We start from the raw sequence: 11,160 nt of genomic DNA, 5'->3' as shown, positions 1-11,160 counted from the left end.
CTCTTTCCCCTTCTTACTGAGATTAAATTTATGTCACTATCCATGGAAGTCCCTTCGATCTTATTTTTAGTCACTAAGTATAAAAGTGTATCATTATCTAAGGCTTTCTTCTAGCTATTTGGATGTGAAAATTTTGCACAAATCAGAAGGCAGTTGAACAGTCTCACAAACCCAGTGCCTTACTGAGTAACCACACTGTCTTCTAGACTTCAGCTGGAAGAACCCTGTTAAACTTCACCAGCTGAAAGTATAAGAGAAGGAACCCTACTAGTCTACCTACAGGAAAAAGAAATATATTTCTGGAAAAATCCTCTCATAGTAAATGTGTGTTTATGAATGATCCCTTTAAAGTTTATAGTTTCAGACAACCACTTTATTCAAAAAAAATCTGACTACACCCATAATCAAAATATTAATAATTTCTGAAAAAGTTTCATTCAGTCCTAGGAAGTAAAACATACTTAGGAAAGACAATTACATAGATTTCCTTGCTGCCAGCCAAAGACGTAATGATTCTCTAGCTATGTCAACTGGTTAAAGGACAGAGAAAACGCTTACTAGTTTCCTACAGAATACTAAAGGATAACATGCCAGAGACCCTTGAAAGGAAACAAAGGCGCCTGATGCATAATTTCATACTGGTGCTTTCTAAACAGGAAAAGTGAATCTGTTAAATTTCATGACTTTTTTTTTAACATTCGCCATAGCATATCATACAGCTTTCTTAAGTATTATGTGTACAAATCATAGGTGTACAACTTGATGAGTTTTCACAAATATAACACTCCCATGCACCAAGTTCAAGAAACAACAGTGCCAGAAGCCCAGAAGACCCCTCCTTACCTTCTTCCCGTTTAACCGCTATCTTGAATTTTAACGCGGTAAATTAGTTTTGCCAGTTTTTGAACTTTTCATAAGTGGAATATTATGGCATATACACCCTATGCTTGACTTCGTTTGGCTCAACATTATGTTTTGGAGACCCAACTGTACCGTAACATAGATCTGTAGTTCATCTATTGTCATTCTGTATAGTATTCCAATGTGTGAATATACCACAATTTATTTACCTGTTTTACTGATGACATTTGGTCTATTTCTGGATTGGCGCTGTTTTGAAGAGTGCAGCTATGAACTTTCCTGCAACATTGTCTTCTGTACATGTTTCTATTAGGTATAGAGCTAGAGTGAATTTTCTGGATCACAAGGTATACCCTGTTCAGCTTCAGTAGATGTTGCCAAACAGTTTTCCTAAGTGATTTTCCAATTTACATTCCTACCAGCACTACCCATAGATTTTTTTTTTAACATCTTTATTGGAGTATAATTGCTTTACAGTGGTGTGTTACTTTCTGCTTTATAACAAAGTGAATCAGCTATACATATACATATATCCCCATATCTCCTCCCTCTTGTGTCTCCCTCCCACCCTCCCTATCCCACCCCTCTAGGTGGTCACAAAGCAATGAGCTGATCTCCCTGTGCTATGTGGCTGCTTCCCGCTAGCTATAGATTTTACATTTTACCCATAGATTTTTAAAGGTCACATGGAATAGAATGGGCTGTGGAAGGAGCAGAAGGAAGATGGAAGGAAGAGGGTGCTTGGTGGGAAAAGAGAAGAAATAATTATTTACCAAGTGGGGTACTGTGTTAAATGATCTATATTTATGATCTCATTTAATTCTCATAGAACCCCTTTGAGGTAGAAACGAGTATAACCCCCATTTTACAAATGAAGAAACAGAGGCTTAAAGAAGTTACACAACTAGTGAATGACAAGTCTGATATTTGAACCCAGACTTTATGACTCTAAATACTGTTCTCTCGGACCACTTTGCTATGAGAACATGAGGACAAGATGTCAGAAAATGCTTTATCTGTGGCATACCTGCTGCATAGGGCTTGGTATTCCATCAGCATTAATGGCGATATGGAGTAATTAGGCACCAATTGACCCTCCGTATCCAGTAGAACAGTACACATAGGTGAAACTCTGCTTAATTTCATCTTCAGTGAGATTGAATAAGCTTATCTGTATTCCCTCCTTGAAGGAGAAGTCACAACTTAGACAACATCTCTGCTTCCTTCCCAGCGGAGTCTCACATTGTCAATCTTCAAGGGTCATCACTGAGAGATTCGGATTCAACTGACTCACAGTGAGGATGATAAGTACTGGGTGTTCAGGGTGAGGGCTGGATTTCAGTAGTGAGAACTTCAAAACAAAGAGGGACACACATTGTTCTCTAAGGTGTAACAAACACGTAGGATTTAGAGCCTACAGAACACTTAGGTGCTTCACTAACCATCCCATACAATGCAGATTTTTCTTCAAAATATCATTTACCAAAGCACTTTTTTTTTTTTTGCGTTACGCGGGCTTCTCACTGTTGTGGCCTCTCCTGTTGCGGAGCACAGGCTCCGGACGCGCAGGCTCAGCGGCCACGGCTCACGGGCCCAGCCGCTCCGCGGCACGTGGGATCTTCCCGGACCGGGGCACGAACCCGCGTCCCCTGCATCGGCAGGCGGACTCTCAACCACTGCGCCACCAGGGAAGCCCAGCCCTACTGAAGCACTTTTTAATATAAGAGATATCTGAATCACACTAGGCAATGGAGCTAATGTGGATTTTTAAAAAAATAAATCAAGAATGTTCTCTCCCAGGACAAAGACGGTCTTCCTTCAGTACACCAATGGTTATTTTTTCTATCACCCTGAAACTTTGATTATGTACCCACTAGAGGTACTCTTTAAATTGTTAGTAACAATGAATAAACATTTTAATTTGACTTAGTTATCTGATACTATTGTAATGATGCATTAAAGGAGAGAAATATTTAGTTTTCACCCTTGATACACTGGTACTTCTTTTAAAATCATTGCTGTAAAGCATACATACTGCTAGTTTGCATTTACAATAATAAACTGCATCAGAACTATGTGCTATAGCACTTAAATATCAAGTCCTTTAGAAATCCAGGTGCCTAATCTTTTGCTTTCCCACCTAAGGAAATCATTCATTTCATATGAACCACAGAATAACTAACCTTGTTAACTTCTTAAATAAAAGCAAGCATTAAAAAAAAATCGTTTCAGTATGAAACTTAACTGAAATCCACCTGCTACGGTCCTTTAAGAAGATAAAATCAACTAAAGAACAGTTATGATAACACTATCTATGTTGATGTGCAGGAATTCTCAATCTTTTATTCTAATTAATAAAGGTCAAATTGGGAGTTGACACTACAACATATTCTAAAGAACTGGCAAAAGAAGGGCTATGAACAAAACCGATCCTGTGTATACAGTATAGGATTTATTTCTTCTTGCTTGGCTGAAGTCCTTTAATTTAAAAGTGATGTGCAGTAGAATGTCTAATATGTGAAGAATATAATGCAATTCTTTCTTCCTTCACCAGGCACAGCGATGTTCTAACTTCTTTTGCTAAAACTGACATCTGAGGCCTCCTTCATCTTGCACTTTCTTTTATTGCTGAATTTCATGGCAACTGATTTGTTTGTGTTTTATTACTGTCAAACAGTACTGTTACTAACAATAATGTTATCGCCTCTAACGACAATAACAATAACCAGAACAACAGTAATAATATCAGCTACTCTTTGAATAGCTGCCATACGCCACACACTTTATGCTATTTTCAATCCTCACAACAACTCTACCAAATAGGTACTATTCTTATCTTTATTTTTACAGGTTAATAAACAGGCACAGAGAGGTGAAATAACTTGTCCGAGGTCATAGGGCTGGAAAATGCAGGGGCTGATATTCAAACCCAGTTCTGTTAACAAAACCTAAGTAACAAAACCAGTAATCATACTACCAGGCTTCTCCTTCCCACCTCAGCCTTTCTTGATTATTCTATAACTTCTTTTCCTCCTCTCAGCATTCCTCCCTTTTGTTGTTTATTTTTATTTCTCCTTCCTTTACACTATATCATGCCTAACCCAGTCCTTCTTACAAATTGTTTTCCCTTTCTTGGCAGTCTCCCCTCCTTCTATCCCTCCCCTCTCAGTCAGTCTCTCTTTAAAACACAACAAAGGGTAATTAGTATTCATCACCAGCCTGAACAGATAATACCTTAAACCTGCCAGATATCTCACTTCTCCAAGCTCGGGATCTCTTTTGGGAGAGGAGTGGTGATTCAGTGTATAAGCCAATTGGATCAGTTCCGTGAACTTCCTACAACCAGAGATCAGTTTATGAAACCAGTACCAAGACCTCTGCCAATACACACAGGAGGGAGGGCTTGTAAATAAAATGGAGTTCAGCTCCATAATCGGTACTCTTATAGTTGTTAACAACTGTGGGGTACAGCAACCAGTCACTGGTGGTCAGGATTTCAGGCTGCCCATGACCCCGTGTTATTGGGATGCTGTTGTTTTCAGGCTTAGGAGTGCTGATACGCCTGTCTTGTAATTACATGACACCAGTTAATGCCTCAGTGTGGGTTACAGACTGACTCATTTGTTTAGATCTTTTGTGTCTAGAAATGAAAGAGCTATATGATTAAGACTTACTGGGAAATATTGTTGAAAATGCAGGAAAAATTAAAACACCACCTCTTATGTAATACCTTTTCATTGAATCATTTTACCAATTTGAGTTGCTTATTCCAATGAGGTATGCTAAGTGAAATAGGTGCAATGTGTATTAGTCCCATTTTTCTAAATTGTTAAGAGAAAATCACTCACATTGCTGTCTCATAACTTCTTGATGCAAAAAAAAAAAAAAAATCTATGGAGCTAGAAAAAATGGCAACATTCTATGATATAAGTATTAAATCTTATTACCTATTCTGACTAGGATGTCCTTTAGGAAATAGAAAAAAATACTTATATTGATACCCAGTATATTGAACCGTGGTGGGTACACATGTAACTTTTTTCTGATTATTGCCTTTAACCACAGTGTGTTGAATCTGTGTGCCCTGACCCTTAAAAACACCTCAAGAATAAAACTGTCACTATTTGCAGATGCCATGATATTTTCTCTAATCATCGGGGAAAGGCAAATTAAAACCACAGTGAGATATCACCTCGCACCTGTTAGAATGTCTATTATCAAAAAGACAAGAAATAACAAGTGTTGGTAAAGATGTGGAGAAAAGGGAGCCCTTGTTGATGCAACCACCATGGAGAACAGTATGGAGGCTCCTCAAGAAATTAAAAACAGAACTACCATATGATCCAGCAATTCTTCTGGGTATTGATCTGAAGAAAATAAAAACATTAACTCGAGAAGATATATGCACCCCTATATTCATTGCAGCACTATTTACAATAGCCAAGATATGAAAACAACCTAAGTGTCCATCGATGGATGAATGGATAAAGAATATTATATGTGTATATATATATGGAATATTATTCAGCCATATAAAAGAATGAAATCTTGCCATTTGCAATAATATGGATGGACCTTAAAGGCATTATGCTAAGTGAAATAAGTCAAGCAGAGAAGGACAAATACCACATAATATCACTTATACGGGGAATCTAAAACAAAAACAAACAAATAAAATAAGCTCATGGATACAGAGAACAAATTGGTGGTTGCCAGAGGCAGGGGTTGAGGATGGTGGGCAAAATAGGTGGTCAAAAGTTATAAATGTCCAGCTATAAAATGAGTAAGTTATGGGGATGTAATGTACAACATGGTGACTATAGTTAATAATACTGTATTGCACATTTGAAAGTGGTTAAGAGAGTAGATCTTAAAAGTATTCACCACAAGAAAAAATTGGTAACTATGCCAGGTGACAGATGTTAGGTAGACTTATTGTGGTGATCATTTTGCAATATATACAAATATTGGATCATTATGTTGCACACCTGAAACTAACATAATGTTATACGTCAATTATATCTCAAAAAATAAATTTAAAAAAGAGGAAAACTATAACACTTCTCACATATAACTTTTTACATATAACTTCTCGTATGATCCTCCCAATAACACTATGAAATAGGTAGCAAATGTATCATTGACCCCATTTTACAAAAGAATCGAAAACACAAAGGAGCATAGGATTCTCCCAAGATACTGTGTTTTCAAAGGACACCTATGTGAGTGGCAGGGCCAGGAATGAACTCTGTTTCCCTGCTTCCCAGACCTGTGCTTTTTGCTGGAGCCCCACTCTAACCCTCACTTTAGGGGCTCTGACTTATCCTTGCAACTAAACTGACCTTTGGGACCTAAGTAATGAAATCTTCTTGGACAGGGTTGGTCCAGGACAGAGAAGCCTTATTCAGTGTGTCATCCTACTATATTAAAGCAACATTCTGGTAAAGAAAGGGCCACTTGGCGCATATACTACACTAGGTGCTTTGGGGAAGCTGTGGGTAAGGAGCTTGCAGTCTTTCTCAGGAGGGTGTAAGAGAGTTGAACAAGAAAATGACTCTTCAAGTGCTAAATTGTGAGTACAGACTTAAGTGCTTGGATGATTGGACTAGCTGGAGAGAGTGTCACAGGAGACTTAAGATAAGCCTTGACTGATAAGGCTTAGGGTTTATGGGACAAGATTAACTAATCAGGCAGAAATGAGCATAAAGCAGCATAATACAGGTCTGACTAAAGCAAACAATTTTGTGTGGCTCAATGCAGTGGGATTACCACACTGCAAGGTTCATGCAGAGGGGACCTCGTCTTGTTCAGCGCTGTATCCCTGGTGCCTTGAAGAGAAGGCTTGGAGCATAGCAGGCTCAATAAATATGTTTTGCTTGCTGAGCCTGAGAATAGAGATGCCTAAATCTGGATTCCACCTTGCAGGTAAGAGGGAGCCTTTGGAGTTATCAATAATAGAATCACTTGAGCATTTCACAAAGTGCCTCTAGAAATATTTCACATTTTCTTTTGTATCCAGGCTTCATCCTACATCCTCATTCTATCTAAGGAGATCTCAAAGTAGATAAGGGCAAAACAACAGTCCCAGTCCATGAAATGAGACTAAGGAATGACCAAAGTAGTGTTCATTTTTATTTCTTTGGCTGTCGTCAGAATCAAATTTATTATAATAGTTGTGTAATTTCTTGTGGCTTGAAAATCTAGATTTAAATTAATTTGCACAGTTGATAAGACTATAAATTGGTATAAATTTTCGGAGGGCAGTTTGGCAACATGTATCAAAAATTTGAAAAATGTTCATACCCTTTGACCTGGTACTTCTTAATGCTAGGAATGTAGTCTAAGGAAACAAAGATACGAACAAAAATTTAGCATAATCAAGAAAAATTAGTAACGCACAAAATAACTAAATATTTTGTGAATGTTTCAGTTAATTTTATATAATTCAACCAAGAAAATTTCTGTTGTAGAATAATTACATACAAAAATGTAAACATGTACTCAGATAGACTGGAAAAAGTCTGGAAGAAATTATGCTAAAATATTAGGGAGGGGATTCTCCAGGCGATGAGATAATAATTTATATTGCCAATTATCACATATATTTTTTATAATCAGAGAAAAACTATACTTTCTGAATTTATTTTTTAAATCTATCTTCTCATCCTTTCTGCAGAGGCAAAAGAAAAATAAATGAAAGGGGACAGAGAAATGGAAGTGACAATAAGTTCAATGTAATGGAGGAACATATCAGTAGGTATTATGAACTATGTCTAGGTACCCTAAGCCCATTGTTGGAGTAATCCTGCGAATTACTCCCTTATCTTAACATTCTTGACCCAGTATGACTGTTCATGCAAATAACAGCAGAAAAAAGGTTAAAGAAAGAGTTCAATTCAGATGGTTGTCTGCTTTCTAATGTCCCAGGGAGGGGAGAGTGGTATATGTAGCTCTAAGCCTGGGTATCTCTTTGAATTCTAGTCTAAACCTCTATTCTGCTTCCTGCCCTTAAAGTTGGTGTAAAATTTAAAACAAAAACTGAAGGAAACGGAATCTAGCAACTTTGACAGTGTTTACTTCCTCCCAACTTTGCACTAACTGGGAGTATTAAGAAATATGACTACTAACCTCAAACAGGCAGTTCCCTGCTGGCTTTCTGCTGACATCATCGGAGGTAATGCCTGGATAGCAGAAGGGAGGGTGGGTCTTTTCTGAACTCCATGCCCCTATGGCCCACGGGCTTTCCTCTTTCCTTCTCCCTTGCCTCCCTCCTCTGCCCCATGTCCACTTCTCACACATGCTCAGTCAGCCAGTTGGAGCGAAAAAACTACTGACAGAGCATGGCAATTTCAAGGCATAAACTATCCACAGGTTAGGTAAATTGCAGGTACACAGGCTTATTATTTAAATTAGCTCGGCACAGCTTACATGTTAATTAGGCCCTTAAAGAGGCTGTTGGTCTAGATTTTTCTCCAAAGCTGGACAGCTCATTCCTTTGGCCCTCTACTTTCCTGACAGAACAGCAGTCCCACCCCTCAGGGCTGAGGTAGAACTGCACCTTTTTTAAGTACTCCAAAATTATATAGCATATAGTATTTATTTTACCTCTTGAGTATAAAAGCAATATTTTTGTTGTAAAAAATCACAAAATAAGAAAAGTATAAAAAAAACAAAAATCATCCATAATACCTCCACCCAGATACAACCACTGTTGTTCAGACATATACTTTGTATCTATGTAAATATTTATAGGGACTTCCCTGGTGGTCCAGCAGTTAAGACTCTGCAGCTCCCAATGCAGGGGGCCCAGGTTCGATCCCTGGTCAGGGAACTAGATCCTGCATGCCGCAACTAAACATCCTGCACGCGGCAATGAACATCCTGAGTGCTGCAACTAAGACCCGGTACAGCCAAATAAATAAATAAATAAATATTTTTAAAAATGTATTTATAAGTATATATGTACATTTATATAAACAAAATAAATCAGTTTCATGTTGTAAAAAAAAGTTTTACACCCCTTTTTTTTGCACCTACTGTTATATTTTGAGCATCTTCTTAGGTCAACATTTTAAAAAATGGCTTCATAGTATCCCTTTCACATGGGTATGACAATTTATTTGACCTATTCTTGGTGATTTATAATTTTTTAAGTTTGCATTGCTATAAATAATGTTTAGATAGTCATCTTTGCCTATAAACTATTAAGGATTATTTCCTCAGGATAGTGTGATTTGAAATCAGAAATGACTGCTTTAAGGTTTAAGACATATCTCTAAATTACCATCCAAAATTGTACCAATTCACATTACCTCCAGAAGGCTATCAGAGAACCTTGGCAATTCTTGACACATGACAATTATGGGCCAATACTTTCAGTATGTTTTGGGATCCCTGACCCAGTCCCAGGTATGCAAGGGTCTTACCTATTTATTTGTATCCCACACTTACTGCAATTTCCTACCAATAATCAGAAAGACTCTCTATGGACCTTTATGGAAAAACACTTTTTTTTTTTTTAAGTTTTAGGAGGATGCATTTTATTTTTTGTCTTTTGTTTTTTAATTAATTAATTAATTTATTATTTTTGGCTGTGTTGGGTCTTTGTCGCAGCAAGTGGGGGCCACTCTTCATTGTGGTGCGTGGGCTTCTCATTGCGGTGGCTTCTCTTGTTGCGGAGCATGGGCTCTAGGCTCGCGGGCTTCAGTAGTTGTGGCACACAGGCTCTAGAGCACAGGCTCAGTAGTTGTGGTGCACGGGCTTAGTTGCTCTGCAGCATGTGGGATACTCCCGGACCAGGGCTCAAACCCGTGTCTCCTGCATTGGCAGGCGGATTCTTAACCACTGTGCCACCAGGAAAGTCCCTGGAAAAATCACTTTTTAATATGACCTTGAAGTCAAATTAGTGGTGGTTTTGTTATCTATCTCTTAGTTACATTTCTCTGTGAATTCCACTTACATCCTAAATCTCATCAGAATGTAATAAAAATTACAGGACAAATGTTCATGTGAAAATCTTACTGGCAGCTAATGTGATTTCAGATGACCAAACAAACCACTAAATAAATATAAAGTGTAATTCCCTAATGTTTTGTGTATAGATTTTAATTAACTTCAGTCAATTCCTGTGAACGTTATAGGAGAGAAGCCTAACATTTCATGAGGGGTATCATGTGGCAGGGAGTGTGTGCTTCTCACCTTACATGAATAATCTCATTTAATCTTCACAAAGCTCTTAGGTGAAGTTCTCACTGTGCTGTTTTACCGATAAGAAAACTGAGGCTTAGAGAGTCTAAGTAACTCTATTCCAACCACTAGGAAATGGCAGAACCACATATGAGGCCCAGGTCTATCTGAAACCACAGCTGGAACTCTTTCCACTTCCCCATGTGACACTGTCAAAGGTAAGTTGAAACAGAAATATCACCTCCTATGATCAATAATTTTCACCTTTTTGCTACTTTTTACATTACTTTTACTATGTTTGATTCTATTACCATCCAAAACCCTTCTACCATAAACTAGTACTACCCCAGGAATATTCTGAAAATGAATCAATAGTGATTGCAGAGCCCATTAGAAGGCTAAATACAGCCACCCAATAACACAATACACCTATATAAATAAAGTATATGACATTGAAGCTGCTGTAAGAATGACTTTGGCTCCAATTTTAATGTCTATTTGTTTATCTGTAGATGTGCACTTTCTTATTTCACAATATTGGGAGAGAATATTTATCCTCAGATACCTTCATTGTAAGTCCTGCAGACGTCTACAAATGCCACACAGAATTTAATCTGTACGTCAAGGTACAAGTTACTAAATATGAGGTCAGAACTAATCTAATGTATGAATCAACTTCTTTCAGAGCATCTCTCTCCCTCCTCTTCCCTTAAAAGGAACGGCTTGCATTTCAAGTGTTTGTTTCTTGTTTCTTTGAATAAATTATTAACCACTTGTATGAGAATCCTATAAATGTTTGGGAAACAATCTCTGAGACGATTCTTTTGTCCACAGGAGCCATCCTGAGTACGTTAAAGCTGCTGGAATTTACAAGATAGCGCCTAGCTACAGAACTGGTATTGTCCTAGATATGCTCATACTAACAAGCCTTGTAAGGCAATTTATGATTATCCCTCCAAGTCAGGGTTTCTCAACCTCAACACTATTGACATTTTGGGCCAGATGGTTCTCTTTTGTTGGGAGGGATTCCTGTGCTCATAGTATGTTCAGCCGCATCCCTGACCTCTACCCAGTAGATGCCAGAAGCAACACTCCCCCCGCTCCAAGTTGTGA

Source organism: Lipotes vexillifer, unplaced genomic scaffold (genome assembly GCF_000442215.2).
Source record: "Lipotes vexillifer unplaced genomic scaffold, Lipotes_vexillifer_v1.1 scaffold167, whole genome shotgun sequence".
Classification (NCBI taxonomy): Eukaryota; Metazoa; Chordata; class Mammalia; order Artiodactyla; family Lipotidae; genus Lipotes; species Lipotes vexillifer.
This window is presented reverse-complemented; position numbering follows the sequence as displayed.